Source organism: Branchiostoma lanceolatum, chromosome 16 (assembly GCF_035083965.1).
Source record: "Branchiostoma lanceolatum isolate klBraLanc5 chromosome 16, klBraLanc5.hap2, whole genome shotgun sequence".
Classification (NCBI taxonomy): domain Eukaryota; kingdom Metazoa; phylum Chordata; class Leptocardii; order Amphioxiformes; family Branchiostomatidae; genus Branchiostoma; species Branchiostoma lanceolatum.
This window is the reverse complement of record NC_089737.1, coordinates 1,238,808-1,266,510: the sequence shown is the minus strand read 5'-3', so window position 1 is coordinate 1,266,510 and position 27,703 is coordinate 1,238,808. Positions and strand designations below refer to the sequence as shown.

At 41.4% G+C, this 27,703-nt stretch overlaps 1 protein-coding gene and 1 long non-coding RNA gene across 3 annotated transcripts in view; one reads left to right on the top strand and one right to left on the bottom strand.

Moving 5' to 3' along the window:
• LOC136421321 (protein O-mannosyl-transferase TMTC1-like) overlaps window positions 1–27,703 on the top strand; it is a 139,155-nt gene that overhangs the window by 70,617 nt on the left and 40,835 nt on the right. The gene's annotated exons all lie outside the window — the stretch shown is intronic.
• Window positions 5,260–26,110, bottom strand: LOC136421338 (uncharacterized). Its single transcript, XR_010753435.1, has 2 exons — window positions 24,994–26,110; window positions 5,260–8,462 (listed from the first exon to the last, which is right to left on the bottom strand). It is a non-coding gene; the product is annotated as an uncharacterized lncRNA (long non-coding RNA).

Below are 27,703 nucleotides of genomic sequence, written 5' to 3'. Positions count from 1 at the left end.
ATATTTAGGCTCTATATTTAGGCCGCATGGTCGCTGTTACGAGCATTATCCAACCGCTGTTACGAGCGTAATCCCCAACAAATGGCAACATGACGCCACAAAGATGTGTCAATGTGCGTGGACCTCTTCTAGATCTCTTTCTGGACAATGGCATTGTTTAAAAAGTCTCTTTCGATTCTCTTTTTTGTCCTTATGAAATTTACGTTATCCCTTGTATCAATTACACTATGTAGATGTCCTTTTTATTTCCAATCTTTCTTTTTCTAGCGGAGCTTCATTTTCCGAAACTCAAAGGAAATGCCGTTTTGGCCAGGAAAATCGCAGCGAACAAGTGGCAACATCAAAGTGTCCCGCCTACAGCGTGCCGGTCGGCTGTGTTACGATCTAACCAAGGAGGATAACACTAACCTTTAGCTTTCATTCTACCAGATGTATTTTCCCCGATCAAGGAGTTGTAATTTTTTTTGTTCCTAACCAAGGTTTTCCTGAACGTTGTCGATTATGTCGGAATCCTGTTTATGGAGTTGTGAGTCGCTAATTCTCAAAATATCTCGTCGAGGACTAGAACATATTGTCATTCGTAGTTGAGAGAGTAAATTTGGAATATTTCTTAGCAACATTGATAGTTCGGTACCGTGAGAAGACATGTTGTTTATACAGGCGGAAACCGGTGTGAACTTTGTCGCCTCGCCGACACACTGCAACTTCGTTTTCGGCACACGTCGTCAACCAATGAATTCGTTTGGTCTGCTCACGAGTCACCACGATCTTGTTCGGGAAAGTTCGGTAGCGAGCTGAGTATTTCCTTACGGGGAGGAAAGACAACGGACACGTTTTTCGTATAAAGTCAGTCATTGAACAAAGATCTCATTATTAAATGTGCCAAGGAGGTTAAATTAACCGCCTTGACTGTACCCACCGAATCTATGTAGAAATAAACAGTCGTTTGCAAAAAATAAAGTCATATTCAGCTCTCCTTACAATGCATTAGTTATCCCACGGATCCTAACACATACGCACTTTGCGACAGACCATTTCTCCCACGACAGTGCGGCGCCGTGGTGCTGTCAAAATTGATTGATGAACCCCGACTCACACCCGCGAAAGATCGACCAGAGCTTCAGATCAAAAGGCGGCGTACAAAGGGGTGTGGCGAAAGTTGTTGCTGTCAAAGGCCGTTCGAAAATAGTCACATTTTCTTGTGTCGTCAATAGCACTGAAGAAACAAAACTTTGGAAATACTACATTTTGTACTTGGTTTACAAAATCCTCGCCATTTTATAGAATATCGTTATACATTTGTGATGTATTTTCTCTATTATACGTACAGGTGCGTAGAATACAAATGCACGAGGAAGAATACTGCAAGCTGACTTCTTCGGCAGACTATTCACCAATATTCTTGTTGTTGTTGTTTGTTTCGATTTTCCTGTTTTTAGGGGTTTTGTTTGTTCTAACAAGGGTGATAAAAAGCCTTGGTCCTAACACTACAAGTTGTACCTTCTTGTTTTACTAACATGATGTTGAGACTGAGTCGTTTACATATTTGATTGTCGCCGGTAATTGAATTCTGTTTCGTTCCATTGTTACATTCATTGTATGTTCATTTCGCCCATTGGCTGGTGCATGAAGTGTTACGTTCGTTGGAATCGACAAATAACTTTTGTTGAGAAAATCAGGCAAATAAGCATCATTTTCTAACTTACCTTATTTCAATTAGAACTTATATAAGCGTCATATAAGTGGGCGGTATGATCAAACGGGTTGGTATACGGAGCTAATTTGAAGACCGACAATTGTCAATTTGCCATACAATTCAAAAAGTTTCGCCACTGAAAACATATTTTGGTTCCATACAGAATCCACCTACCGTAGATCCGAGGTAGATCCCTTGTCTGATGCAACTCAGTCGTTAACTTACCTCTTTTTCCTTATCAACGTATATATAGTTCGTTCGTGAGCTTCGGGGATGGAAAATTTGTTGTATTTATAAGGTATTCTACAGAATTGTAATGTATTAGTACAAACTTGGTTATTTAAACGTGTCAACATGACTTATAATGCAACTTGAGCTAGTAGGAATAACGATTCCAATTGTTGGAAATGTTAGCAAAAAAGGAAGTCAGAACGGAACATATTAGCCCAATAGCCGGAGCCAAGGAGGTTTAAAATCAAAAGCATATTAAACAAACAGAACTTGGCCCAAACACATTTTAATGCCTTAGGGCTAAACTCCTTGGCTTAAAACCAAACGGTGTGCGTAGCTTCTCTCCGACGTCGATGTCGGTGAGCCCAAGGACATTATAATTTCCTTGTTGAGCCTGTACAAAACTAAGGAGGTTATATGACAAAACAAAACATAAGGAGTTTGGTTCATGCAAATAGTAACTCGTAATTATCAACTGTTGGCTCTCTGGACTGGTGTGATCAAGTATCGTAATGATCAAGTCTCTAACGAAATGCCAACACTTTGCAGGATTTCTTGCAGAGAATTAGATTTCTTCTAGATTAGATCTGTTATCCAACTGTTAAATAATGAGCTAGAATTGACGTTTGGGGTTTGTCACTTGAAGCCGCCCGGCAAAGCTAGGGACAGACAGTGCCAGACATCGATGTGTATTGCGTTCTTGAGCCTTTTGAGATATTTGAGAACGACAGTCAGACTAGCATCTCTGTTTGATGAGAAAAAAGAACAACAAGATTTTTCCATTTTGAAAAAAAAATTCGATCTGAAAACTTTGTGTGAAATTATTTTTGGAAGTTAGTGTGAACCAGTTAGGCCTTGTATGAAATCGCACATTCAAGTCTTCTAAAAATTCCAAACACAGTGGCACAGACAGATGTCCTTCCAGTGTGACACTCCTAGGAAACCAGTAATTTATTCATTATTGTTATGTAGCGTCAAAAACGCGGGCCCCATTGTATGATTGTTTCTATGTGCATGATGCAAATGAGACGATTCTCCTGCATAGTTTTCATGGAACGTGAATGAGCCAAGCTGATTTTGTTTTGAAAGTTTGTTCCTGAGCTCCTGTCCCAGCGTTTCCGACTTGTCTATTCAACACCCTAATTTTGGCTATCTTTCGGCGCTGAGCCTATGTTGGAAGCCACCAAGAGTTAAACACCTAGAGAGACATTAGCCTCATAACTGAAGCAAGCGTAACACAGCACCAAGAGACCACGTCTAGCGATATATAATAGACGTTAAACAAGGACAACAACAACAAGTACGTTTGGTAACTACCATAAAGTCGGATCAGCACTCATCATAAAAATGTTGCGTACGAATATTGGCGAAAATTGTTCCCGTATCGGATATAAATATCAATAACAAAGAAAGTGGATCGGTGCATGGGTACAGATCGTATACGTATCTAGAGTATTTTTTTACACAGGCCCGCGTATATGTTCAGGTAAATTCCCTTTTCATGAAGCTCATTCGTTTGTCCGTCAACATATGGCGACTCCAACTCAGAGTGGCAAAAAAAAGTACAGGACAGGCCAAAGAAATTCCGCACAGATAGAACGCCGCTCCTCCCTTTGTGTAATGATTGTCAAAAGGAGCCGCTTATGTCAATCAAATCCGGCGGCGCTGTAGGCTTTGTGCACATACAACTGTACTTGCATATGACCCGATTATTTCAATAGGTAGTCTATCAGCATCTTATGTCTAAAATGTTGACCCGAGGGGGTTAAAAAACAGGATACGATTTTTTAAACCCATTGGTTGACCGAGCAGTATGTCCAAAAATGTATAACAACAATAGTCGCCACGGTACAGGATTTCAAACCGGTCCCGTAGATACGTCGCAAGCACAAACTTGAATTAATGTTTTGAACGTTAGTATCATATTTCTTAATATATTCAGCCCTTGGCCTTGAAAATATCAAGATGTTTCGTTGTAAACGTGATAAGGCGCATTATTTCTTTAAAATCTGGAGTCAAGTGAGCTCATTATCGGCAGTTACTTCGCGCTCCGCAGGCAGGCGGAAGTACAGTATCTTGAAATGAAAAGCACGGACGACTTCTGAGCACGTGCGCGTGCGGCCTAGTGAATCTACAAACCAACGGTAAGCGTTCGCGGTGACATTGCTAGAAAATGTGGATTACTTGATTCTACATAAATGGTCGATGGCATAAAATATTGTATTTTCGCCCTACGACTGGCTCAAATTTGCCATAGAAACGATGTCGGTGTCCAGCGTGTTCGAATCGGACCTTCCAATCTCCGTGACACCGCGGCCAAATCAACCGCAAATCGGAACTCTTTGAGGGTCTTCCTTTCATTTGGGGAATGCCATTGCGTTTACTGCTACATTTTTATCCGGTTCTGACCAATGTTCGATCTAGAATTTCGGCTATTAAATGCCAGGATAATGTGGCAAAACAAGCATGAAACCTGATCCGGGATCTGACGCGATGCGAACTCTTCCGCTTGTTATCGCTGCGTTGCGATTTTTCTATAATGTCCGGGCTTCGTTATCTTTATTCGACGTTGATCAGAACCTCTTTAGTTTATCATTATCGATTAATTTTAGTACTATTGATTTGGACATAGGCAATCGTTGCGCGAGTTTGTTGGCATGTCGGTAACATCCGTAAAGGGTCCGATCAAGTGTGGTCTTCGATTACTCTCCAAGCAGAGGAGGGGTTTCGGCTGGTTTTTGATGTGTTTCTAGGCGTTTTTGTTGGGCTTTTTACTTTGTCATTTTTTGTGTATAGCCAATCCATTATACAAAAAAATGGCACAGTAGAAACCTCCTTGGATATATCAAGCATCCCAACTGGACAACGCGGCCACGGCGCAGCGCGGTGAATTACCCCCCCCCCCCCCCCCTCTACTGGGCGGGACCAAATGAATTATCGGACAGACGCTAATTACTTTTAAAGTACCCATTGTTCTAAACAAGTGATTCTCTCACAGGGGAGTCCCAAACTTAGGTGTGAAGAAGAGGTCTCAAAAAACTCCCTTTTGCTCAGTAAGAGTTCTCTTTTAATGGGGACAGTTCTCTTTCAGGTCTCTGTTAGGCTTGTCCTTTGTTCTGAGTACTCTCTTTGCCGGTAGAGACTTCAAAGAGACTTATGGCTCTACTAGTGTAATGCACAAAATGTGTGGTATCTACTGGAAACAAGTAAACAACAAGAGAATCAATTTAACTTCACCCATCTTTGATTTGCTATCATACACATCATAAGGGGAAAGTATTTCAACAGAAAATATAGGTCATGGTAGAAAATATCTTGACCAGAAATATGGATGATTTTGCCCTGAAACGTTTATTTTCTGTTCATCTGTATTAAAAAAAAATGAGCAAAAGAAGTATACACAGCAGCGGAAGTTTTTTTCTCATAATCATCCAGCTGACTTTTATTCAGCACTGTCCTATCTTCATAGAACCCAGTCCTGCCTACTGTCATTATTCATGCTAGGTCAATTTGTACAAGATCCAAGAGTAGAGCTGACTTAATCCTCTTCTAGCGCTGACCAATTTTTTTCACCCATATTAAAATTCATTCCCACTGCAACATGTGTTCCAATTTTCTTGCTCCCCAAAAAGATCCTTACGATCAAATGTTACCGAACTGTGTTGTTTCTCTCCACTGCCATTATGAACACTGCAGTTTGTGGTCTCTATCCTACGATATTTATATGGCAAAAATCTTCAACAAAAGTTTGTACTTCCGACAGCTCCCTACTTCCTTCCAACATGTCCAAGATGGCTAGACTACAAGTATATAGCTCATTCACCAAGTCTTTAATTGGCTCCTCTATCTCATGTGACCATTTCCAGCGTTTTGATTGGCTTGTAACAATGTTCAAAGAGTGCCCTCTAGCAACTTTTACTGGGATTGCAAAAATATGATTTTGTCAACAGTATCCTGTTTAATGTATTTATCACTAGGCTAAGCTTAGATGGTCCCTAGCTTTAAGTTCTATTTCCATTCAATGTATTATCTTCCAAGTCTTCCAGAATAACTTTGCTGATTGTAGCATTGGAGGCACAGCTTATGGAACTAAGGGTAGACTTTTCTCTTGGAAGGTATCCTTTCCATTTGGGGAGGTTGTAGACTGGTTGTCCAGGAATGTTTCCTGTGTCTTCAACACAGTCCATCCTACTGTTTCTGCCAGCGCTGCTTCCATTTACATCTGTGCCAATCAGGGTAAGGTACACAGGCTGACTGTGGATGCTTTCAGTATCCCCATTAAGGGACAGGTAGGTGTCATGGCTTGTAATGCTCCTGGAGTCGTCCTCATTACCTATCACAGAAAGGGATGTTGTTGACTTCCATGTCCACTTATTTTGGCCGGGGAAGGAGAGATATGTCCCTGTACTTGCAATGCTTCTTGTGTCCAGGTCATCATCTGCCATTGCATACATGTGACTTGACACCAAAGAAGGGCAGCGCATGTCATCGATTGTTTCGTAGACTGGTTCGCAGGAGTCTGGTCGTGATAGGAGGCCCTGGAGATCTTCCAGGTATTGACGTCGAATGTCAGAGGTGAAATAAGGCATGATAATAGGAGATGGCACTTGCCTTTTCTTCCAGTGGTAAACCACGACCCCAACTATAACAAACAAGATCAGAACTATGACAGCCGTAACAACAAAAATGACGGTTGGAGTTTGATCTGTTTCTTTGAGTGTTGAAAGAGGAGTTGTGTCTGTTCCTTTGACACAAAGTGTGGATGTTGCATGATGAAACGTCATGTTGGAGGGTGTGGCACAGTTTGGGACAGGTGTGGACACATGCAGCTGTAGTTTGCTGTACCAGTCCATGAGTGAACAGAGGTTACTGTCACAGTACCAAGGGTTGTTATCCAAGCGTACATTCTGGGATGAAGTTGATTCTTGAGAAGTTGTTGTGACAGAGAGGGCTGATAGGTACTCTAGCTTGTTATAAGATAGGTCTATATAACCTATTGTAGTTATGTTGCTAAAGATATTGATGGGAAGGGACTGTAGTCTGTTTTGTCCAAGCAAAATTGTTCTCAGAGACTGGAGGCCATGAAAGGTGTTCCGTGGCAGAGTTGTAAGTTCATTCCCGCTCAAATCCAGCTCTTCTAGACATTCCATGCCGTGGAAAATGTCCTCCATGTCAATCCTCCTGAGGCCGATATTGTGCATCAACAACCTTGTCAGTTTGGTCAGTCTAGAAAAATCATCCACAGGTTCAAGAACAGCAATATTGTTGTGTCGTATATCCAGGACTTGTAGGGTTGACAGTGTTGCTGCAGCACGGGGAAACTGGGAGAAATGGTTACCTTGAAGCTGCAGCTCCTTCAAAGCTGTGCCACTGAAGATGTCCATGGGAAGAGCCTGCAGCTTATTAAAGGCCAAACTGAGGTGTGTCAATGATGAGTTAGAGAAGATGCTGGAAGGCAAGTAGGATAGCCCAGCCTTCTCCAGTTCCAATGTGTGCAGCGCCGGCATTGATTGAAGCATACCAGGCCGTAGTTGCTTCAAAGGATTACCTCCAAGCGACAGCATTGTCATGGATGACATACTAGTCAGTGAAGTGGGTATGGTTGTTAAATTGTTTGAAGATAGATTCAGACGGGTCAACCGAAGGTGTGAAAATGCATTATCTACAATTGAAATAATGCCATTCCCTGAAAGGTACAAGGCCTCTAGGTTGTGCAGACCAGCGAGAGAAGTGGCATTTACTGTCTTGATTTTGTTATAACTGAGGTCCAGATGTTTTAGAACCATGAGTTGCTGTATAGAACTAGGAATGGCAGACAGTCTGTTTACTGTCAGTATTAAGTTTTCTAGCTTCTTGTTTAGATTTCCAAAAACCAAGTGTGGCAATAATTCCAGGTTGTTAAAAGAGAGGTCCAAACTTTGGAGGTTCATCCTGGCAAAAATGTCTCCTTTCAACAGTGACAACTTTGTGTTTTTGAGGATGAGCACCTGCAGCCGTGCCATTGTTTTGTGATTTTGAAGTGGTACTGTAAGATTCTGGATTTTGTTGTTCTCCAGGTTTAGATATTTTAGGCTGGGGATGTGAAAGACCTCCTCAGGAATGGTTTCCAGCATGTTGTGTTGGAGGAACAAATAAACAAGTGGCGTCTGTGACAAGGACTTCTCTTTGATGAACGTGATGTTGTTCTGAGACAAGCGCAGTGTTGTCAGGTTTCTGAACTTCAGAATGTCTCTTTTCCAAATGTGACTCAGACTGTTGTTATTGAGATTAAGTTCAGTGATGTTCTTAGGGAGGGTTGATGGTACTTCCGTCAGCCCCAGTCCAACACAAGATGCCACAGCTTGGAAAGAATTGCTATTCTGGGCACAGTGAGTTTCAATTGTCTGTCCCATAGTCTCAGGGATAAAAAAGTACAGAAGAACCAGAACTGAAAGAAAGCTGGATAACATGGTGACAGTTGATCTCTTGCTAGCTACAGTGTCACTCCCACATCAGGTATATGTGATGGGAATATCAGTCGTCCATCTCAGCACCTCTGAAAAGTAAAACAAAATGGGTTCAGTAGAAATGGCCAAGCACACGAAATTGGACTACAAATCCTGAGTATACCAGACCATCCTCTATTGATTTCAACGGCACAGAATGTCCCTCTGCCTGACTGTATGCTGCCTTACTGTGCAGTTCTGCCCAACTCATCTTGTGTTGAAGGCCTTCAGGGACTGTACAAAATTTACAGGGGGGGAGGGCCGCTTGTCAGAGGGTCGGGTAAAAAAAAGATTTCCTAGGCCCTCCCCCCAGGTCAAAATTTTTTTCCTAGGCCCTCCCCCCTCCTATCCACTCTTGAAAAATATTCAAGACAGCAAGAAAATCACTGCACTAGAAGTGTCCTTCGCGTTGTACTTTACAATGGATCTCACCAGAGATCTCTCTCTCTCGTTTGCTCATGCTACGCAGTCTTAGGCACCCATACGCAAAAAGGAAATGGCTCACAGCCCATGTCACAAGTTTGAAAATATGCTTAGAGACTAATCCATCCTTTGTTCATAAATGATACCACTATATGATCCTGTATTTAAGTGAAATTGCAAAAGTATTTGTACCAGATTTGTGTCATTTGCGCTGCCCGCTTTGCAAACTTGTAGGACCTGAGCGGCCTGCCGGAGACTATTCAGTGGCGGCGGCACGGGGGGGCAGGGGGGGCGGCTGCCCCCCCAAAAAATATGTTGGGGGGGCATCGCCCCCCCAAAAATCAAGCTGAAAACCTTGTGCATCTTTTCACTAACAGAGATTTTCTTAACTTTAGCTTACTCTACCAGCACAATTTGCCTCTCAAAATGCAGGAAATAGCGTTTCTGCGTGTCAAGATTTCAAAATTTTCTCCGGCATACGTTAGCATACTCCCGGATTGTTGTGCCGCCGCCCCCCAAAGCTCATGCTGAAACCCTTCTGTATTTGTTCAATCTATCAGCAAAATTTGCCTCTCAAAATTCAGAAAAACCATTTCAGGGCGTCAAGATTTCAAAATTTTCCCGGAGGAGAACGTTGCCGCCGGCGAAAAATATGTCGGGAGGGCTCGAGGGCGTCGCACCCCAAAACTCAAGCTGAAACCCGTCTGTATTTTTTCACATATAGAGATGTCATTAACCTTTTTAGCTTACTTTGTCAGCAAAATTTCCCCTCAAAGTTCAGGAAACAGCGTTTTAATGGGTCAAAAATTTTAAAGTTTTCAATGTCGCGCACCGGCGGAAAAATCATATGTCGGGAGGGCGTCGTCCCCCGAAACCCTTCACATTTTTTTCACATATAGAGATATCATTAAACTTAGATTACTTTACCATCAAAATTTGCCCCTCAGAATTCAGGACATAGCGTTTCAATGGATCAAGAATTTTAAATTTTCCTGTAGGAGCATATCGTGCCTCAGGCGAAAAAAATATATCGGGAGGGCGTCGTCCCTCAAAAATCAAGCTGAAACCCTTCTGCATCTTTTTTTATAAATAGAGATGTCATGAAACTTAGCTTACTCTTCCAGCAAAATTTGCCCCTCAGAATGCAGGAAATAGCATTTCAGAGGGTCTAGATTTCAAAATTTCCCAGGGGAGCATGCCCCCGGAGCCCCCTAGAATTGTCGCGCCTTTGGCGCTCGTCTTAGTGACATTTCATCTCAAATTATCTCCCCCCCATTCACAATTTTGTGCCGCCGCCTCTGCTATTTAAGTATCTTACTCATTTGAATTTACGTTCATTACTTCAGAAATATTGTATCATGATCATCAAGAATGCTAACCGTCTGAACGACATTTAACATTACGTATCGAGTCCTAGGCTCGTCATCTGTTGCTTGTAGAATTTGTCAGAAAACTCAGAACGTTACCCTGGCAAGTTGATTCCAAGCGACCGGACGTCAATCAATATTCCCCAATATAAAGATGTTGGTTAGCAGGTTTTTAAAGATCCTACCTTAGGAAACTCACAAAAATTTGGTGTCCAGGAGGGATTGCTGTGAGCGCCGATTGATGACGCTAAAAGTCCTTGGCCGCCATATTTTTCAAGATGGCACAAAGTTTTAAACAACGCGCGGTACAGTTTAGCAGTCGACGACATTCCTTACATGTTATAATAACTTGTGTGAATTTTTTGGAAGGTTTTGATGGGTGATGTATGGTCACAGTGTAACATTTAATATTTCCAAAAGTATATTGCTGGACACTGGGCAATCAACCTGACGGAAGTATCCTGGGAACTCCTTCTAGTACACCAAAAATAGTTACTCAAGCAACTGGATAAAATTTTGAAACAGGCAGACGTTTTAGATAGGATCCACTGTCTTTCGTCAGTGACTAAGGACAGATATGGTAGAACTACAGCTACATGCAAAATTATTCAACCCCCCTTGCTTTTTGGACATTTTGGCAAATTGAGGAACTTTACAACTGCATAATATTACTAAATCATATAAGTGATGAACAGATATGTTATTACAGTCTGATACCACAGCAAAAGTTAAGATTTTTTTCATAGTCCATCCAAAATAGCAACTTTCACACAAATAGTATGTTGCAAAATTATTCAACCCCCTATGAGGGGTTGTCTTTAGTACTTAGTGCAGCACCCCTATTTATCTAAACCTGAATTCACCTGATGTAGACGTGAACGATAGCTTGTCACAAGCTTCTGGCAGTGCTCTTTGGGAATTTCGGCCCATTTCTCGTAGTCAATAGTCTCCGGCTAGCAATTTTCTGAGGTTTATGTACCGCAACAGCTTTCAATAGATCCAACCCAAAATTCTCAACTAGGTTTAAGTCTGGAGACTGTTATGGGTACTCAAGAACCTTCCAGGTTCTTTTTCTGACCAAACATGTGGATGTCGATGTGTGCTTGGGGTTATTGTCTTGCTGGAATGTCCAATGACGCCCCAGCTTCAACTCCTTAACGGACCTGGCGACATTCTTGGCCAAAATTTCAGCAGCCACAGTGATATTTCTTAGAAGACAGGTGGACAAGAACCATATGATTACTGTAAAAGTCCTGAAAAACAATTTGGCTGAAGGAGAAACTGTTGTGTTCAGTGGACACAGTGCGCCGCACCCTTCATGCTGAAAGGCTCAAGGCCAGAACCCCAAGACCCACACCGTTGCTGAAGCCATGCCACAAGAAAAGTTGCCTCCAGTATGCTCAAAACAACCTACTAATGCCACAGTAGTTTTTGGACACTGTTATATGGACTGACGAAACAAAAAAACTTGACCTCTTTGGTCCTTCGTGTCAGAGGTATGTTTGGCACAGGAAAGACTAAGCATATCCAGAGTGGAACACCCTGCCTACCGTGAAGCTTGGTGATGGGTCTGAGATTCTTTGGGGGTGTTTTGCTTCCAATGGCACTGGGAATATCCACCGTGTTGAAGGCATCATGAAATAAAACCAGTACTAGGATATTCTGGCCAGGAAAGTTACCAATTCCGTTAGAAAGTTGAAGCTGGGGCGTCATTGGACATTCCAGCAAGACAATAACCCCAAGCACACATCGACATCCACATGTTTGGTCAGAAAAAGAACCTGGAAGGTTCTTGAGTACCCATAACAGTCTCCAGACGTAAACCTAGTTGAGAATTTTGGGTTGGATCTGAAGACAGCAGTTGCGACATTTAAACCTCGGAAAATTGATGAGCTGGAGACCATTACCTACGAGAAATAAGCTGAAATTCCCAAAGAGCACTGCCAGAAGCTTGTGACAAGCTATCGTTCACGTCTACATCAGGTGAATTCAGGTTTAGATAAATAGGGGTGCTGCACTAAGTACTAAAGACAACCCCTCATAGGGGGTTGAATAATTTTGCAACATACTATTTGTGTGAAAGTTGCTATTTTGGATGGACTATGAAAAAAATCTTAACTTTTGCTGTGGTATCAGACTGTAATAACATATCTGTTCATCACTTATATGATTTAGTAATATTATGCAGCTGTAAAGTTCCACAATTTGCCAAAATGTCCAAAATGCAAGGGGGGTTGAATAATTTTGCATGCAGCTGTAGGTTTTTATACCAAACCTCCTTTTAGTACAGTTGCAAACAAGGCGAGCTGAGTGACTTCACCCCTCAGCACAGAATGCCGCTCGGCACATGATTTTTAGAGAGTCGCAACCGACCTCCATGATTCTTCATCCGGGGTATGGGATCTCTTCTCGTGCCCAGAGTTGTATGAACCTCTACCCACCAACCATTAGAGCTACCCTGGGAACGAGACCGGGTGTTTACATGATGACGTAGGTGACCCGGATTAAGAATCATGGAGGTCGGTTTGACGAGGTGTTAGACATGGGGACGGGTCGCAAACAGTGGCGGCACGGCTAGCGCAGGGGGCGGTAGACCCCGCAAACACCCCGGCAGGCTCGGTAAGGTTGTTAGGAGTTGAGGGACTTGCAGAGTTCAGACTCCAAGTGTACCGGCACGGATTTTCCATTATTTTTTCGTAGGCCGGATAAGAGGGCTCCGCGACTGTTGAACGGGCTAATGTATAAGACTGCAAGTAAAACAAGCCCTCCAACAGTCGCCGCGGCTAATAAAACTAGAGTTCCACGAATCAGGGCTTATCATGGAGAGTGATTAATATTTACATGCTCCCCCTGCAAATTTGATCAAACACCATTGGAAGTAATGGGGGGGGGCGAATGAGTCCAGTCTAGATACTATAGATAGGGTTAAAAATCATTTGGTGGTACAGGTGGTATATGTGTCTAGTGTGCTGATATATGTTATAACTGGTCATGAAAAAATATGAGTATGTTGATATTATATGGGCCACAAAGGTTCGATATTGCAGTGTTGTAAGTTGAAAGTGATGATGAAATGGTACAGTCAATATAAAGAAATAAATCTTTATTCCATATCATACACATTTTGAAAGATATAGTACATGTACATGTGATTTTTCCGCACCTAACAGTGGTGCAGTTTTGGTGCAGTGTACTCTCCAAGCAGAGGAGTGGGTCTGGCTGGTTTTTGACGTGTTTTTAGGTGTTTTTGTCAGGCTTTCTATTTTGTCCCCTTTTTGTTATGTCGCCAACCGTGTTGAACAAAAATGCCTAAACTGAACGCGTTAAAAACCTTCAGGACCCACACCTCTGCTTGGAGAATAGTTTATTTATTTGACCTACATGTACGTTTATGCAAGGCCATCTGTTTACATGACCTGACACTGTCCCATGTCCCATTATGAAATGCAGCGGGTTAACAAACTTTCCTTACTAATTATGCAAATTAGCTCCTGATTTGCATAATAAGTCATTGATTATGTAAAGCACCATCTGAGCTCTCTACATACCAAACATCACGACGATCTGTCAACCCCTTCTCAAGTTATTCATGTCCGAAGGTCAAAACAAAAACACCCACTGTAGTTCTTAACAAGCCGCTAGGGGGCCCAAATTTACAGAACTTACTTTTTGTGGCATGAACTATCTACCACACAAAAATCATGACCATAGCACTTTCAGAAAATATGCCCCTAAATTTTGAAGCTCCGCTGTAGTACCTGGTCCTTAGGTACCCGCTAGAAGGCCCATTATCGAACTTGACCTTCCTTTCTGTAAACCCTACCCATCCACTAAATATCATACAGAACCATCAACAGCTTTTCGAGTTATGCTGGCGACATACAAATACACATCTACACAAAGCCCGCTGCAGTACCGACGGAAAATACCAGGGGAACCATTTTTGAACTTGACCTCCGTTTCCACAGCATCTACACACCTGCCAAAAATCATGAAGATCCATCAACGTTTCCGTCACTTTTTTTTCAGGTAGCACTCAGGGTCAAAAATCGGCGTTTCATACGTCGGTTTCATACGCGGATAAAATTCATACGCGTATGAAACTGCCGTTGCGTACCAAATCCTGGCGGCGCAGTGGGCGGCTGGCAAAATTTCGTACGCCTCCTCGGTGGGCGGTTTGTTACGTGGCCGGCAAAATTTCGTGCGGGCTGGCAACATTTGGTGCGTCTGTTCGGTGGGCAGTTTGTTACGCGGCCGGGAAAAATTTGGTACGTTTGCTCGGCGTACATTATGTACGTCTATTCGGTGAACAGTTTGTTACGCAGTCGGGAAAATTTGGTACGTTCGCTCGGCGGACCGCGAAAATTTGGTACGTTCGCTCGGCGTACATTATGTACGTCTGTTCAGTGGGCAGTTTGTTACGCGGCCGGGAACATTTGGTACGTTCGCTCGGCGGGCCGACAACTGCCGTTGCGTACCAAATCTTTTTTTTTTTTTCCAAATCATTGGCGTTGCAAAGTTCTACTTCTAGTATAAGTCGGTTCAGCTGTGGGCGACGTATGAAATTTCATACGTGATCATTTACTGGACGTCATTTTGTAAGTTAACTTTTGTAAAATCAATAGACGCATATGACAACTGTATGGAGTGCCATACGTTCAAGAAATGATGCTATGACGCGTATAAAATTTCATGTGTACGGATTTTGTGGGCGACGTATGAAATTTCATACGTGATCATTTATTGGGCGTCATTTCGTAAGTTAACTTTTGTAAAATTAATAGACGCATATGACAACTGTATGGAGTGCCATACGTTCAAGAAATGATACTATGACGCGTATAAAATTTCATGTGTACGGATGTTGTGGGCGACGTATGAAATTTCATACGTGATCATTTATTGGGCGTCATTTCGTAAGTTAACTTTTGTAAAATTAATAGACGCATATGACAACTGTATGGAGTGCCATACGTTCAAGAAATGATACTATGACGCGTATAAAATTTCATGTGTACGGATGTTGTGGGCGACGTATGAAATTTCATACGTGATCATTTATTGGGCGTCATTTCGTAAGTTAACTTTTGTAAAATTAATAGACGCATATGACAACTGTATGGAGTGCCATACGTTCAAGAAATGATACTATGACGCGTATGAAATTTCATGTGTGCGGATTTTGTGGGCGACGTATGAAATTTCATACGTGATCATTTATTGGGCGTCATTTCGTAAGTTAACTTTTGTAAAATTAATAGACGCATATGACAACTGTATGGAGTGCCATACGTTCAAGAAATGATACTATGACGCGTATAAAATTTCATGTGTGCGGATTTTGTGGGCGACGTATGAAATTTCATACGTGATCATTTATTGGGCGTCATTTCGTAAGTTAACTTTTGTAAAATTAATAGACGCATATGACAACTGTATGGAGTGCCATACGTTCAAGAAATGATGCTCTGACGCGTATAAAATATCATGTGTACGGATTTTTCATGTGTACGGATTTTGTGGGCGACGTATGAAATTTCATACGTGATCATTTACTGGACGTCATTTTGTAAGTTATAGACACATATGACACCTGTATGGAGTGCCATACGTTCAAGAAATGATGCTATGACGCGTATAAAATTTCATGTGTACGGATTTTTCATGTGTACGGATTTTGTGGGCGACGTATGACATTTCATACGTGATCATTTACTGGACGTCATTTTGTAAGTTATAGACACATATGACACCTGTATGGAGTGCCATACGTTCACGAAATGATGCTATGACGCGTATAAAATTTCATGTGTACGGATGTTGTGGGCCACGTATGAAATTTTTTATACGTGATCATTTATTGAGCGTCATTTCGTAAGTTAACTTTTGTAAAATTAATAGACGCATATGACAACTGTATGGAGTGCCATACGTTCAAGAAATGATGCTATGACGCGTATAAAATTTCATGTGTACGGATTTTGTGGGCGACGTATGAAATTTCATACGTGATCATTTATTGGGCGTCATTTCGTAAGTTAACTTTTGTAAAATTTATAGACACATATGACAACTGTATGGAGAGCCATGCGTTCAAGAAATGATGCTATGACGCGTATAAAATTTAATGTGTACGGATTTTGTGGGCGTCGTATGAAATTTCATACGTGATCATTTATTGGGCGTCATTTTGTAAGTTAACTTTTGTAAAATTAATAGACGCATATGACAACTGTATGGAGTGCCATACGTTCAAGAAATGATGCTCTGACGCGTATAAAATTTCATGTGTGCGGATTTTGTGGGTGACGTATGAAATTTCATACGTGATCATTTATTGGGCGTCATTTCGTAAGTTAACTTTTGTAAAATTAATAGACACATATGACAACTGTATGGAGAGCCATGCGTTCAAGAAATGATGCTATGACGCGTATAAAATTTCATGTGTACGGATTTTGTGGGCGTCGTATGAAATTTCATACGTGATCATTTATTGGGCGTCATTTCGTAAGTTAACTTTTGTAAAATTAATAGACGCATATGACAACTGTATGGAGTGCCATACGTTCAAGAAATGATGCTCTGACGCGTATAAAATATCATGTGTACGGATTTTTCATGTGTACGGATTTTGTGGGCGACGTATGAAATTTCATACGTGATCATTTACTGGACGTCATTTTGTAAGTTATAGACACATATGACACCTGTATGGAGTGCCATACGTTCAAGAAATGATGCTATGACGCGTATAAAATTTCATGTGTACGGATTTTTCATGTGTACGGATTTTGTGGGCGACGTATGAAATTTCATACGTGATCATTTACTGGACGTCATTTTGTAAGTTATAGACACATATGACACCTGTATGGAGTGCCATACGTTCAAGAAATGATGCTATGACGCGTATAAAATTTCATGTGTACGGATTTTTCATGTGTACGGATTTTTCGGGCGACGTATAAAATTTCATACGTGATCATTTATTGGGCGTCATTTCGTAAGTTAACTTTGTAAAATTAATAGACGCATATGACAACTGTATGGAGAGCCATGCGTTCAAGAAATGATGCAATGACGCGTATAAAATTTCATGTGTGCGGATTTTGTGGGCGACGTATGAAATTTCATACGTGATCATTTACTGGACGTGAAAGTAATTTTTGCCGGAGCTTCCCAAGTATGCGTGAACATTTGCGATATATTTTGGATTCTACAGATTCTCATACGCGGACTGATGTTGTGTTCTAGTATTATTAGTTTGGGAAATTCAAAATTTGTTGGGCGTATAGATTTTTCATACGTGGACAGGTGCGATGTATTAGTTGGGGAATTCTCCCGTTTACGGGCTTGTAGATTTTTCATTGGACATATGCTAAGACGATCTTTGCACACAGCACTCCCCCGCCCGGCGGGTACTATTTTCTGCCCGGGTCTTTTACGGACTACGTTACGGCAAAACCTCCTTGGTTACGGTAAAACAGACTGCGTTTATTCCTTCCGCTATTGACGATCTTTGCACGCAAAAATTCCCCCGCCCGGCGGCTACTATTTTCTGCCCGGGGTTCAGACTATGTTACGGTAAACAGATTGCGTGTATTCCTTCCGCTAAAGACGATCTTTACACGCAGCACTCCCCCGGCCTTCCCCCCGCCCTGCCCGGGGTGTTACGGACTATGTTACGGTGAACAAACTGCGTGTATTCCTTCCGCTAAGACGATATTTGGACAGATTTTCATAAGCGGACTGGTTTGATGTTCTAGAATTAGTTTTGGAAATTCAAAATTTGTTGGGCGTATAGATTTTTGATACGTGGGCAGCTGCAGGTACGATGTATTAGTTTTGAAAATTCTCCCGTTTTCGAGGTTGTAGATTTTTCATTGGACACATGCGATGTATAAGTCGTGCATAATGTACCGGCTGTGGCGTTCTTTATAGTTCGTTTGGGAGAAAACACATGCACACTTGATTTGTCATACTAGTATGTAGAGATGATGTAGGGAATGAAGAAATGAATGCATTTAGATTTCATTATTTGCGCTTGGGAAGGAATGATGAGAAAGTTCGTTCCACCAAATGGAAAGAGGAAGACATACGATGTAAAAGCAAGGAGGTTGAAAATATATTTTTACGCTTATTGTTCAAGTGGGAAAATAGAAACTATCGACCATTTCTATATGATCCATGCCTTAGCAGACGGCATTGTTGCAAGCTTTTCCTCGGTATAAAATTATTAGTTTCGTTGTATACATTTCTTCTAACGTTTAATTCTTGCTATTTCCTCAAATGTCAAACGTATAGATCTATTATTGAAAAATCTTTAAAGGTAAGTCCTGATGTCACTTGTAGATACTGCCATTGTTTACTGTGGGACGCGATGTTTGGTGGCAAATGAAGAAAAAAAAACAGTATTTCCCCCAGAGTTTGGCTGAAACAATTACACCATCTGTGTACTATCCCCAATTTTCAAGAGTACTAGTAATTTGCTAATTAGACATTAGTTTGTTAATTTGAACTCTATTTGCTGCATTTCTAAGAATTGAAACCGTGAAGATTTACTGGGTCAGTGGTGTTAGGGTTCACATTTTCAAAGCATATTACAAGTGTTGGGTATTATATTATAAATTAGAATTATAAGATAGAAATACAACCCACCAGCTCCAACACAACTTTCAACAAATACGCAATGAAGGGTTAGTAAAATCAGTGAAAAAGATTTCAAATTGGACCCAATCTCAACACTGAAATTCACAAGAAATCCAGTTGCTTTAGTTGCAAGCGTATTGCTCCCCATGAACTGTGTTCTTCTGTGGATACTGCTGTAGTTGACGTCGGATGCAACTTAATCAGTGACTCACCTTTGCCGTTCTTGTTTACCTTACATGTTTCTGTATCTTGTACTTGTTGAACCGCATGATAAAGCGCCCTTCTCACTGGACCCGCGGCACGCTGGCGGCGTCGCAGCGTCCTAAACTGGATTTGTGTTACTCTTGACTTTATAATGGAATCATTCAAAACGTTAAAGCATGACCCAAAAGACAACAAAAACACAAAGGTTAAAAGGATTCGTTTTTTGTCGATGACATTCGTTGAGTGCCGCGGGTCCAGTGAGAGGGGGGCTTTGGTAATAGATTCAAAGTAGCCACTGAGAAGTCAAATATTGCGCTAGGGATTGATGAGTAAGTTCGTAACACAAAATTGACGTAATGATGTCAAACCAAGGCGGTTAAAAGTCTATTTTAATCTACTTGGTCACAGTGGGACAATTGATACTACCGGCTGCTTCTGTCTGATTCATGCTTTAGCAGACGCCATTGTTGGAATATATTTTTTATTCGTACAGAATTATCAGTTTCGGTGTATGCCTTTCTTTTAACTTCCTTGGTTAAATCCATGTTGTTTCCTTATCAGATGTCAAACATATATCATTGAAAGGTAAGCCCTGACGTAAATTGTGTTAGTAAAACCATAATTCCGACCGACCATGAGTTAGGAGAAGGTAACGGTTTAGATACAAACGCAACACAGGGCAGAACATACACAACTTCGTCAGAACGTGGAGTTCATAGAGGAGAGGTCTGAGCAAAACGGCGTGGGAAACTCTTCTTCTAACAATTGAAATCGACATGCTTACACATGGCAAAAGGTACGTTACCAGGTGCTAATAATAAATAAATGAAGACCTTTATTGTATACATTACTTATAGTATGCAACACTGAGTCGAATACAAAACGAAATCAATGAAATTAAATCAAATCCTGTGTCTAAGAAAAAATACCCGTAGTCAAAATAATCACGAAGTTAGATAAAAATTGAGCGGCTTTCACAAACCGACGACCACATTTTAGGCATTCTGTTTGTGCGATGTACATAACAAAAGGTAACAATGAATTGATAAAGGAAATGCCTATCCGTTAGAATAGAATGTATGACACGACGTTTGTACTTAGACAATGCCTTTGTTCACTTGGAGGACGCGGCGTTGGCGTCAATGCAAATGGCCAGACAGAGATGTGTATTCTAGATCATAGTTTGTTTTGTTACGAAGGGAGGAAACCCAGTACATAGAAGAGGTTGGACGTAAGTAATGCCATTCGATAAACAGTGCTAAATGTATGTCAAATACTTTATATATCACTGTTTATACTAAAAGCTTGTTAGTAGAAACCGAAAGATTCGAATGTAGTTTTAGGATAAACCATATGTCATAGCAGATCCATACACACGCACACACATACACACAACGTTACTAGAGTTAATCTATCATTATCAATTGAAAAGGTCTACGAGAGTTAGCGACTGTGCCTATCTTGGTAGATGGATTTTTTCCTGAACTCTGAGCAATATAGGGGTGCTATGATAGGGGTGGCTATTGTTGGGAATAGATAACTTGTTGAATTAGTTTGAAAAAGAAAAAAATAACTATCCCCATCTTGGGGTTTATCGCACCCCCGCTGTATATGTATATTGGAATAGTCTGCTGTTTGGAGCCTAATGGAACAATCCAAAGGCTCTGGTTGAGGGGTGGGGGTGTATAGATGCATTTGGTGACAGTTGACAGATCAGGTTAGCATACTTATGGCAAGTTTTTGTTCATTCCTGAAATTATGACACCTCCTTTTTTCAACTTTCCCAAAGGATTAAATATTGATGCAATACTTGCAACAGTTTAGCCCCCCCCCCCCATGGGCTGAAGGAATGCGCTTTACCTTCAACGAACAAAAGACGGACGGAACTACTCTGAATATTTTTCTTGGCCACGCTGATTTGCCCTTAAGAAAATTAAATGCATTTCTTTTAAAACACCATTCCCAAAGTCTGAACTTTTTTTTTCAAACGCCAGGTCTCCTTCTCAAGTCAGCAATTTGTAATCGTATTCAGAGTTTGTTTTTACGACACCCTGTCACAATTACGAAATGGTTTCGGCTGTTCGGCCAGGTAATTGCTCCCATTGTTTTCCGCGTGGGTAAGCTGTCATAACAAGCTTGGACTGCTAGTAAAGATGTTGTCACCCCCGACTTCTCCTAAATCATCGCGCCTAGAAGTCATCAAAGCCCTGTGTTTACCATCCCGGGTATTCTCGTGAGTTAAAGCCTTTACGTTATCATTTAGATTTTTATTTATACAATAGTTATATATAAATGTAGTTACGTTTGATATAACAGCGTCTTAGCAAATGTTGCCGTATGTTGTTTGGAAACTAGCCTCGTTACTTTCAATCGCACGATAAACTGCTATACTGGCCATATTTCTCCACCGCCCGCCTTTCCAATGATGGTTACGTCTATGGTAGCCAGAATTACATCTCTACTTTGAAAGTTATCACAAGGAGGTTAAAATATTTTAACCTCCTTGGTTATCATATTCATCAGTTTAGGCAAAGACGCCATATCCATCTTTTTGGAGGGGGGGGGGGGTCTGACTTAAGTCGTACCGCCGTAAACTGATTAGAATTTGTGTGCCATTTTTTTCTTTCGATGTTACGACTAAAAGGAGCTTAGTAGAAAGTTACATAATTTGTCAGAAGAATAAACATCCTTTGTAGGATCAATTCCTTTAGGATAGGATAGCGCTTCATTAGTAGAAACGAGAATCAAGACGGTCGCCATACAAATCAGCTTCCTTTAGATGTCAAACCTTTTCAAGACAAGAGGCAGAAAAGGTGAAAAAAACACGTACCTGTATAGATGGCATCCCCAGTTAAAGATAATTTAATAGGTTACTGAATGTAGAGAAAGGTAAAGCTGTATCTGATCAAATCCCTTTTTTTTTGGCCATCGCGTACGAAGATCGTCTGGCGTATGAAATTTAACGAACAGGTTGCTTGTTGCCTCGCGGTCGGGATAGGTCCGGCCTGTCCGCCGTAACAAATCACGATTGTCCGTCATTTTGCCATCGCGTACGAAAATTGCCTGACGTATGAAATTCACCGAAACGCGTTGCAAATTGTCCCACGGCCGGGATACGGCCGGCCCGTCCGCCGCCAAGCACAACTGTCCGTCATTTTGCCATCGAGAACGAAAATTTTCTGACGTATGAAATTCACCGAAACGCGTTGCAAATTGTCCCGGCCGGCCCGTCCGCCGCCAAGCACGACTGCCTGTCATTTTGCCATCGATAACGAAAATCGCCTGACGTATGAAATTCACCGAAACGCGTTGCAAATTGTCCCTCAGCCGGGATACGGCCCGTCCGCCGCCAAGCACGAATGTCCGTCATTTTGCCATCGAGAACGAAAATCGCCTGACGTATGAAATTCACCGAAACGCGTTGCAAATTGCTCCGCGGTCGTACGAAGTTTACCCAGGCTCAAAATAAACTGCTCGCCGAACGGACGTACAAAATTTTGGCGGCCCGCCGGGCGGACGTACGAAATTATCCCGGCCGCGTAACAAACTGCTCACCGAACGGACGTACAAAATTTTGCCGGCCCGCCGTACAAAATTTTGCCATGCACCAAGCGGGCGTACGAAATTTTCCCGGCCGCGTAACAAACTGCTCGCCGAACGGACGTGCAAAATCTTGCCGGCCCGCCGAGCGGGCGTACGAAATTTTCCCGGCCGCGTAACAAACTGCTCGCCGAGCGGACGTACCAAATTTTGCCGGCCCGCTGAGCGGACGTACGAAATTTTCCCCGCCGCGTAACAAACTGCCCACCGAGGAGGCGTACGAAATTCTGCCGGCCGAAGTGGCGACGCGTACTAATATCACCCACCGCGCCGCCCACAATTTGGTACGCAACGGCAGTTTCATACGCGTATGAACTTCATACGTGTATGAAACCGACGTATGAAACCGTGGTTTTGGGGTCAGAATGCTAGCTACATACATACAAACACAAAAAATGCAAAGTCCGCTGCAGTACTGTTGAAAAACGCAAGGTTTACCATTTTCGAACTTGACCTTCCTTTGCACAACCACTACACACCTACCAAAAATCATAAATATTCATTGAAGCTTTCTTGAGTTATGCTCCTGACATACATTCAGACCCACCCAACAGATTTTTCAACCGAAAACGTAATCTTCTCCGAGTACAAGTACTCGGCGAAGATAATAATAGATTTATGTACTGAACATGCAGCTTACGGTAATAGTGTCGATAATCTGCCTAACTCATGGGGTCTACATGCTTCATTGCTACCTTGTCCATTTTAACAAAAGCACTTCCATGAGTATGAGCAGGATGGTGTCTGACAAATACGTCGTCATGGACGTAGCCTTACCCTGGTTAGAATAGAAGTTTGACTGTGCACAGCTTAATACTTTTCAAAAGGGTGTAATTGCTGTGGATTGCCTGTGTTAGTAGCCTTAAGGTTAGAAGTCTAATGGTTGTTAACTCAAGACCAAGAAAACTACTAATATCAACTCATGATGCTGAAATAAGAGTAGGTCGCCCATACCTCACCTTAAAGACACTGCTTAAAGGGGCATATTGTAGAATTTGGTACGAAAAAACTACAAATATTCAGAATTTGAAAAATCTACATTCAGATTCACATTTGTAACTTGTTTGTAACTTATTTCCAACATATTTCGGTCATTTGTCACATTTCCATCATTGATAAACGACGAAAACGCAAAACTCGTAAAATCTGGCTAATTTGCATATTATTTATCGGCTCCCATTTTATAATATGTAAATTAGCCGGCACAGAACGCTAAGAAATACCCGAATCAACCGTTGAGGTCTGAGTTCGAGCGTCACAGGAAAATCACCACAAGTGAAAAAACTTTAGAACGTCGCGCGTTCAATCGCGTGTTCGGTGGTTCGTCGGAATTTTGGACGAAATGGCGGACAAGTCAAGCGGCGATGGGGATTGCGTATATAATTTTCGTTCGCACGACACTACAAAGTCGCATCCATACGTGATGAATATTGCTGTGCAGTGTAATAAGGTAGATTCAACTAATGGTGTAGAAAAATAACTAAAAATAGTGAATTTTTTTTTCTGTTCCGATCACAATATGCCCCTTTAAGGCTGGAACATGTTTATGTGGAAAGGTGATAGTTATCGACACAATGTATGATAAGGAAAACTGGAGGCTGAACTTTGTGTAATGCTTCAACTCCTTAACTTAAGGTTTCCACCCTGGCTAAATTTGACTACGTTTCCCATGTGCATGATGATCAAACTTTCTAAACTACGACGTACATTCACACATCTTCATATCCACTAATAAATAGTTTGTAGTTATTCAAAAATGATTGTTTTTGCCTAATTACATGTGTGTAAATTTAATAACTACAGACTATTAGTTGATACTGTATCAAGATGTGCGATACGTGTGTAGCGTTGATCATTATGCACATGGAAAACATAGTTCAATTGCAGTGGTATGTACCAAAGTGCTGTATTTTCTCTTAGTAAAGAATAATATTTGGGGCACTAAAACTTCCGTATGGTCCGAAAAATCATATTTACACTTTTTTCTTGCCCAGCTATCAATAGTCAGTACAGCTACAGTCCTTTCTTAATCTGTCTATGAGAAAACAATGGAAAGTCAAAATGCCAATTTAGCTACAGTATTTACACGTACATGTACATGTTAGCTACATGTAGTAGTAGTCACTAAGTACTAGAAGTACCAGAAGAGAAGGCACATAAGACAACTACTCTGTGCACAGATACTGCCTCAATGGCCAATATCAGGTTACCAATGGCAATGCTTCATACTACAGTTACTCCAATAAATCTGGACAGTTGACACCTACAATCTATAGCAGTTGTGACAAATTAAAGGTTGTTTTTGATTTTTCAAATATAGTAGAAGTCTTCTTACCAGGAAAGACTTTGTTGAAGGTCAGCCGTTTCCGTATTCATTTCCCAATATACATGTTTGAACAGCTTCTGATCCAGTCCTTGGTCTATCTGGGATTGAGGAAAAACCCTGAGAGTGTCAGACTCACCGAGGGATTGGGTTTGATGGATACTTGGGAGGTACCAAATGTCCCAGGGGTGAACTTCCTACCTCAGCTGATTTTAGATTGTCTGTAGTACCAGGGCAGTTGAAAAGAAGCAGTAGGGGTGTGATCTGTCATGGTTTTGATATCTTGAAGGATCTGTTTCCTATATCAAGTCAATAGATATGCTGTAGGGAATAGATTCTACTTATTACAAACAAGTTCTGAGTGTACCTGCTCTAGAGATGAAATGGTTGTGCCTGAGCAACACATTTGTTGGTAAGGACCTGCCATTCTAAAATCAAACTTCCTGCTGCGGTCGTGATTATGAAGTTTGCCTGTTGTCTTAAACATGCCATAGCGATGGACCAAATACTTGTGCTGGGAGGTAATCAGCTCCACAAAACACTTTATGGCCATTAATGGTATTAAACAAACATTCAACTCTTTTTTTCAGCTTGAGAGTTGAAATTAAGTGTTAGTTAGTTTGTCAATGGCTTACTTTGATGTTAAATGCGTTTAATCTGCAGCAGAAATCTGCAATATATGTCAGGGTTCTGAATACTTGGTTGCCTGGCTGCTGCTTATTTGCAAACTCAGCTTGCAAAAGGGGTCGAATCAGTGCCTAATGCAGAATGATGATAAAGGATGAACCCATAGTGAGGAGCTTATACTATTTTCTTTCAAGCAGAATTTTCAACAATTAGTCGCACAAATTCCAACTAAATATTTTTGATACCATGCTTACTCGAACTTGAGGGCACAATTGGCCCTGGTTGCCTAGGGGTCATAGCAGGAAAGTCAGCCCAATAAGAACTGTCTAAGTCAGTCTTGGCTTTTGGTTAAGTGTTAATTGCTGATTTTGTTGGGAAGTCGCGGACAAAAAGACACCAAAAGAAGATCATCAGTGAAAACCAATTATTTTAAGGCAAGTTGTTCAGGTATAGCCTGGTATCCATCCTTTTCTAGTGCCGGCTCTCTTTCCAATTGCTTCCCTTTTAGAGAATTCTGCAGGAAGTAATCACAGTTACTAAGTGTACCGGAGCTAGAAAAAGATGGATACCAGGCTAGTTCAGGAACAGGACCGATAGACCCGGTACCCAAACTGCAAAAGACCAACCTGTAGCCACCCGAGGCTTGGGTATTCGGGTTGGCCCTTTTGATACTGCCTTTGCCACCTATAGATCTGCTTGGAGATTAATTTCATGTACCTCTTTTGTTTAGATCGACAGCCATGTGCAGAAATTTGGGCTTTGACTTTGGTGGCCAACCTGATTTTGAAAAGTATTTCGAACCCAGCATGTGCATTGCAACTGTCAAGGAAGTCAAATTTCCTTGTTTCCTTTACAATTCGCACCCAACATCCGTCTCATCAAGAGAAAGAATTTTACACACAGTTGAATTCCCTTGTCTCTAGTTACACTTTGATTGAGTCTTTGATCTTTGGCCTGGTATACAACTATTCTTATCATAGTGTAGTACACGTTTGTGTCAAAACAGGCAGATATTTCATGCCAGCTTCCAAACAGTGGGAAACCACCATGTGGTAATGCAGCTATAAATACATGACATTGTACACCACTACGACTGCTGTTTTTTCTTTGTTCATCCTATTTCAATGTCTAAGTTGTTTAACGCTTGGAACCATTAATTTGACACCTTTACGCCAACGCACCATTGTATGATAAATCAACAAGCGGACTTAAGAGTATTTCGGTAATCATTGAGTGTATCGTGTACGTTGTTTTTGCCGCCATTGCTACATGTGTGTCACTCTTCCAAATCATTGACATATCTTGGGAAAATTACGTCTTCAACATAGTACCTGATATGACGGTGCCTTGCGTAATCTGTTCCAAATGAACCATTAATCCGACACTATACAATAGTGTCGCTGTTAACCAATAATTTTAATAGTCACAACAACGATTATTTATCAATTTCTCTGTCAACCAACGGCCATTTACACAAGCTACAATAGGCAGTACATGTCACAGTTTATACGCCGATACACTCATGATGCTGCGGCCAAAATAAATAGTCCTGAAAAACATCGTCCTGCGGCAGATCCATTCTTATGTTCCATTGCACAGTCGTGGCTACTGTAAAACTTGGGGTCTAATTCTTGAGGGCCTGCTACAGCTATCAAAATGCGAATAACTAATGTTTGCTTGCACTACTGCCAGGTAAAATGTCCTGCAAACTACCAGGCGGAAACTATCATAACACAGGTCATCGGCCTGCACCAAGAAAACAGCACTGCATTTGAGGGGAGTAGGTCTTTGCTGTGGTGGGGGTGTTTGTTCCAGGAAAATAAGAATAACGTGTGTCTTTACTCTTTAATGGAGAATGCAAAAGCTTTACTTTTACATTAGTTACTGTCAAAATTCAATTACTTGGTAGTATAACCTTGTCATTAGCGTGCTGTACCTGTACTGAGACAGATGGTATCGTCTTCAATACGTGCATGTTTGCACTAGCTTACGCGTGGCTTGGGACATTTACATTTGAAAATAGGGGAAAATAGAAAGAGTAATCGATTTCTTGACCTCGGCTACTATTTCTTATTGCTAATGATGCATAAACACT